General features: G+C 42.7%; 1 protein-coding gene across 2 annotated transcripts in view; it reads right to left on the minus strand.

Annotated features, from left to right (window-relative positions):
- The window catches only part of LOC126458056 (probable multidrug resistance-associated protein lethal(2)03659), a 475,280-nt gene extending 473,933 nt beyond the window's left edge, over positions 1–1,347 (minus strand). For both annotated transcript variants that reach the window (XR_007585566.1, XM_050094853.1), the window contains exon 1: positions 1,239–1,347. The gene's annotated coding sequence lies outside the window, so the exon portion shown is untranslated. The remainder of the gene's footprint in view (positions 1–1,238) is intronic.
- Positions 1,348–6,000: the final 4,653 nt, after the last annotated feature.

Consider the following 6,000-nt stretch of genomic DNA (forward strand, 5'->3'; position numbering starts at 1 on the left):
ACGAACCATTCCAGAATATTGCTCAAATGTTTGGGACCCATACCAAATACAACTAACAGAGGATACTGAAGGCGTGCAGAAAAACGCACTGCGAATTGTCACGCCTTTGTTTGGCCTGTGAGAGAATGTCTCAGACATGCTGAAGAAACTGAACTGGTAGACTCTTGAAGATGGACGTAAACTATCCCAAAAAAGCCTACACACAAAGTTTCAAGAGCAAGCTTTATATAATGTACCACAACACCCCAGGTATCGGCCCGGTACAGATCGTGAAGATAAGATTAGATTAATTGCAGCTCGCACATGGGCATTTGAAGTCCTCACCGCTCTCCATACGTGAATGGAATGGCTAGAAGCCCTGATAACTGGTGCAATAAGATGTACCTTCTGCCCTTGCACTTAACATTGTTTAGTTGCGTCTAGCTGTATATGCTGAAGGCGAATGGCCGACTTCGGTTTATTGTGAGAATTCTAGGGCAGCGTAACTTGTCTATTAAGTCCCCCTCTTGACTACAGCTTGAGTGTTTGGGATTCCCACCTGGTGGTATTGCAGGAAAACATCAAAGTAATTCAGAAGCGTGTTGCTAGATTTGTAAGCAGTAGGAATGATCAACACGCGAGTATTAGGGAAACACTCGGCGAACTCGTGTGGGAATTCCTGAAGGGAAGCAGACGTCCTTTTCGCGAAATGCTAAGCGAACGATTAGAGAAAAGGCATTTATGACAGATGCAGAACGATCCTACTGCCACAAACGTATAGCCTGCGCAGGGACCGTGTAGACAAGGAAATCGGGTCTCGCACAAATGCATTCAAACAGTCCTTTACCTCTCGGTCGAATTGCGAGTGGAACAGGAAAAAAATTGACTAGCAGTGGCACATGGTACCCCCGCCATGCATCAAATGGTAGCTTACCGAGTATGTATGTAGATGTACCTAGCCTCCGAAGTCAAAAGAAATCCGCTATAAATCACACCGATATAACTTTCAGGAAACTCCAATGCAACCTTGAAATAAATGTATTATAGTAGACAGAAACATATCAATTCCTAATTTCAGCAGTTATTGTCGTGAGTGCGGTATGTTGTTTAGCATCCGCGATCATCGCGGAATTACTTTTTCAGCAAGTATAAAAACCTCGAACTGATCTTTCGCTCTAAATTCAATACGCAGAGTTCTGCACGGCATAAGAAATAAAAGATACGCATTGTCATATTATGCTTTTACTTACGGTACTTACCTCCGTAACGGACAGATCGACTTGCACCAAACGCTCACACCTACTGCGACGCCAAAGCCGCTACTCAGCTGTGGACCGACGCGATGCACGTTTGTGACATGGGCAACGAACTTGCTAGTGCGCATGCGCAAGGTCGGTTCTGCCAACTTGTAAGCATCGCGCGAATCGAGAAGTGCCACGTCCAATGGCTGCTGACGCCAAAATAAAACGTAATGTGCGTAAACAAGCAAAATTATTCAATATCGTTCGATTTCCTTATCAGTGAACAGTCGCTGTACTTGTCGAAAACATAAAATATCTAGAAGTATCTCTTCGGACGGAATAAATCAGGGACACACAGACCGCGTACCGCACGCGGTCGGCCATGGAAAGGGAAAGGAAATGACTAGCAGCGGCACAAGGTAGCCTCCGCCATGCATCGTACGGTGGATTGCGGTGTATGGAGATGCTTCAACCTCTGAAGAAAGTGGCGGTCCGCCCGTCACCGTTCATTGAAGTGGCGGTCCGCCCGTCACCGTTCATTCTTGTAAAATTGTTTTACTCATGTTTCATTCCCTCCCGGAAAGAAGAGGTCGGGCTCTTATGGGAAATGGTTCTTTTGAACCACGCCAGTGTAGCGGGTGTTGGAGCAGTGGGATCCGAATCCGGAATAATAACTTGTTTCACGGCACTTCATTTTTGAACTTGCGCACTTGCACAACAGTGCAGCCACAACAAGAGCTGCACGTGGGCCAGCAGGGAACGACATTATTTAGTTGTTAGTGTTTTATGTACCCTACATTATATACAATACCTTGCGTCACAGAGCTTCATCGCCCTACTCACTAGTGTTTCGAATTTTTTGCGAAAAAGATAAGCAACTGTCATATGTATTTGTGACTCTTCAAGTTTTCCCGGCGGATATGTTGTAAACAGTTTTCGCGGGGCCGGCCGAAGTGGCCGTGCGTTTAAAGGCGCTGCAGCCTGGAACCGCAAGACCGCTACGGTCGCAGGTTCGAATCCTGCCTCGGGTATGGATGTTTGTGATGTCCTTAGGTTAGTTAGGTTTAACTAGTTCTAAGTTCTAGGGGACTAATGACCTCAGCAGTTGAGTCCCATAGTGCTCAGAGCCATTTGAACCAAAGTTTTCGCGGGTTTGCCGCCGGATGACGTTGTACAAATTCCACAATATTTCCTCCGAGCAACTGTCCGACATCTTCAGGTATATGAACCTTGCCGGTGGCTAGGTACTACTAACGGTGTATGTATTTCTTTGAAGCTGTAAGTTTTTACCTCACGGTCATCGCTCACTAATTCTGTACAAAGTTTTTACACAATAATCGTTTGTTAGAGTACGTGTATTTTTGGCTTTCTCTTCATAAGCGTTTTAGTGAAGATTCACTGCCCCACTTGCAGAAGATTTAAAATTAAATGGGAAGTTGCGACCGTATGGGTTGTATGGGAATGTGCGTGTGATGTGGATGATGAAATAAAATACAATCTCTCTCGTCAACTCGCCGGAAACCAAAGTTCTAAACGGTTCACAAGTTCAGCACCAGGTAGGAGTCCCCATGCGCCGCCGCCGCGACGTCTTTTCTCGGTCTGTGCGGCTCCCCACGTCGGAGGTTCAAGTCCTGCCTCGGGCATGGGTGTGTGTGTTGTCTATAGCCTAATTTAGTTTAAGTTAGATTACGCAGCGTGTAGGCTTAGGGACCATGACCTCAGCGGTTTGGTCCCATAAGACCTTACCCATGTGCCACTGCACAAAAAGATTTACCCACACATGACACAGCTCAAACTCTTCAGTGGGCCCCCGTAAATGTGGTTGGACTTACGAGTTTTGCTACGTTTCGTCTATGGGGCACCAACTCACATTCGTGGGAATGTACTCAATATTCCACAAAAGTCCCTAATATAAATGCAGGTAAGATTTGCTATGCAAAAATCAGGTATGCACACGCGTATTTTTTGAAGTTTCACAAAATCGAATTTATTTCCAACAAGAACACAGAAAAATCGAAAGTCACAGTCACGCAATAAATTAACTTCAGAACCTGCCCGAGTTTATTAAGATCTTGGAGGCGTTTGAATAAACCACGATTAGTTGCGCGAGTTATCTTTAGAAACCTGATAAAGTTTCGTAGTATATCAAACTATAAATTCCACAATGCTACACATTGAAGCCTTATAAGTCCGGCTTGTTTCACACGCAACCCGGAAAGTAACAATTTCCCGAAAGCAACAATTTCATCAGATGCCGAAAAATGTCTATGTCCGAAAGTAGGAGCTCTGAGTAATTCTTACACGCGAACTAGCGGCGATTTCACCGCTGATCAGATAAAACTTTCTCATAACAGACTAACATAGCTTGACCGCCTCCAACGGCGTCTGAACCTAGACTTTACACCAAAATGCCGCTGTTCACCCAGAAAACCTCAGTCAAGCACCACTGAAGTCAGTTAAACTAGTACACGTGAAAAATGCTGAAATTCTTAATGTTAACCTTCTATACACATATGATACATCAAATCAAAAGGAAATTTTCTGAGAAACATTATGCTGTTATCAGTTTTATCTGCAATACTTTATTTATAAACAATAATTTCTATGGTTTTTCTCCGTTTTCAGATTTACAAGTGGCAGTATTGACAAAAATTTAAACTTTACATTACATAATTTCCTATATATCTAAAGTTAGGCTCAAATGGCTCTGAGCACTAGGGGACTTAACATTTGTGGTCATCAGTCCCCTAGAACTTAGAACTACTTAAACCTAACTAACCTAAGGACATCACACACATCCATGCCCGAGGCAGGATTCGAACCTGCGACCATATCGGTCACGCGGATCCAGACTGGAGCACCTAGAACCGCACGGCCACACCAGCTGGCTTATCTAAAGTTAGGGTACCGCCGCTACTTTTAATGTTTCTCTATTTACTCAGCAAGAAAAGCTGTTTCTAATTGTGCAAGATCCACTTTTCGGCCTCTCATTTAAATAAGTGAATAATTTGAGTAAATCTACTATGACAATCCGATACAGTTCAATGAGATGTATCTGTAGACACCTCGTTTGATGCAGTCGGATAATACATTGCCAAGATATTCACTTTTACTGTTCAGGAATTACTTGCAACATTTAACTTAACAGTAACTTATAAACTAATGCGGATATCGAAGGCGAGTGTTCACAGGAGTAATCTACAATCTTTTCCGATTCAAATGCGCCTACTGGTTCTTCACTGATACATACGGTTCAATATTTTTTTTTTTTTTTTCAATTTCAGGGTAAGCCTTTATTTTGCACTGGACCGGAAATGCAGCCATGAGAAAAAACCAGCTATTGTGCTGCCCAACGGAAGCATTCTCTCGGTCAGGCGGTCGCCTTAGCGGCCGGTGTGGAAGTCCAAAGACAACCCCATCTGTGGAGCGTGAAACTGGCCCTCCACGTGCTCCTGACAAGCTGAATTCGGCTGTCAACACCATGGAGGTAATAATAAGAGGAGTTGTCATGACGTCACAAACTTGAAGCCAACCCAAGTGAAGATCCGCCATGTTACCTACCCCAAAACATTCGCTTCTGGTGGTTTGATTCCGTGTAGTTGTGAAGTGTTTTGATAAAAAATTTAAAATTTGCATTTGACTTGAAAATGCAACGAATACAAATCGGTACCTCTAAACTATCAATCATTGCTTTTGAAGTTCTGGCTTTATCAATTATCGACACAAACACAATGAAAGTGAATAGAAATTGGTTAAGAAAGCACGCTTTTCATAGCACATACTTCTCTTCTCGGTTATTCGAAGTGTATAAACAAAAAGGAATTACAGTAGTGAGACCAGAAAGCGTCATATTTTCGTGTCGTAGTACTGTATCGAATACGCATTTAAGACCAGAAAAACGTATGAAGTTGCGTTCCTTATACTGTGTTGTTCACTAAAACAGTATAACATTTACTATATAGAATAAATATCCAGTGCACAAGACAGAAATAACGAACAAGAAGCAATTGTAAACACTCGTCTGCTAATGTTTTGGGGGATCCAAGATGGCGGCAGGCCCCGCCCACTGGTTTCAAAACAACTTACAGCGTAAGTCTGTAGCGCCATCTCCCCTTATTCTACCTCCATGGTCAACACGAATATGATCCAGTCTGTGTGCCCGCGGTCGGGTGTTCGTGATTGAATGAAATGTCTTCCCTTTACAACAGACTGTCGTGCTACAAAGTGCAAATTACAGAACGAGAAGCGGCAGTTTCAAGATAGTTGATCCGAAAAATACATCGCTGAATTATGTTGTCTGCATTATTTGCAAATGTGTTGTAGCCATCCCAATGGAATACAACGTAAGAGACACTACGAAAGTTTGCATTCTACATTTTCTGAATTGTCAGAACAACTACGTCTACCTTGAAATGAGAACTGGCATCTCAGCAAGCGATGTTCAGAAAACCTGCTAAAGACTCAGAAACTGCAACAGAAACGATTTTGAAATATCTCGTCTTATAGTAAAAAGTTGCGGCCATTTGCAGAAGAATAAGTAGTCAAAAATTGTTTTCAGTTAGCTACTAAAAAGATTCGTGCAGAATCAATTAACATCTTGAGAAAAATGGATGACTGTGCGTAGAAGAATTAATGCAATGTCGGCATTTATAAAGGACAACTTAAAAACTTGCTCAAAGAAATTTGGTAACTTTTCATTGGTTATTGATTAATCTACTGACATCACCTCCACACTCCATTTGGTAGTATTTGCATGAGGTATAACGCACAAGTTTGAAGT

This window comes from Schistocerca serialis, chromosome 2 (genome assembly GCF_023864345.2).
Source record: "Schistocerca serialis cubense isolate TAMUIC-IGC-003099 chromosome 2, iqSchSeri2.2, whole genome shotgun sequence".
NCBI lineage: Eukaryota > Metazoa > Arthropoda > Insecta > Orthoptera > Acrididae > Schistocerca > Schistocerca serialis.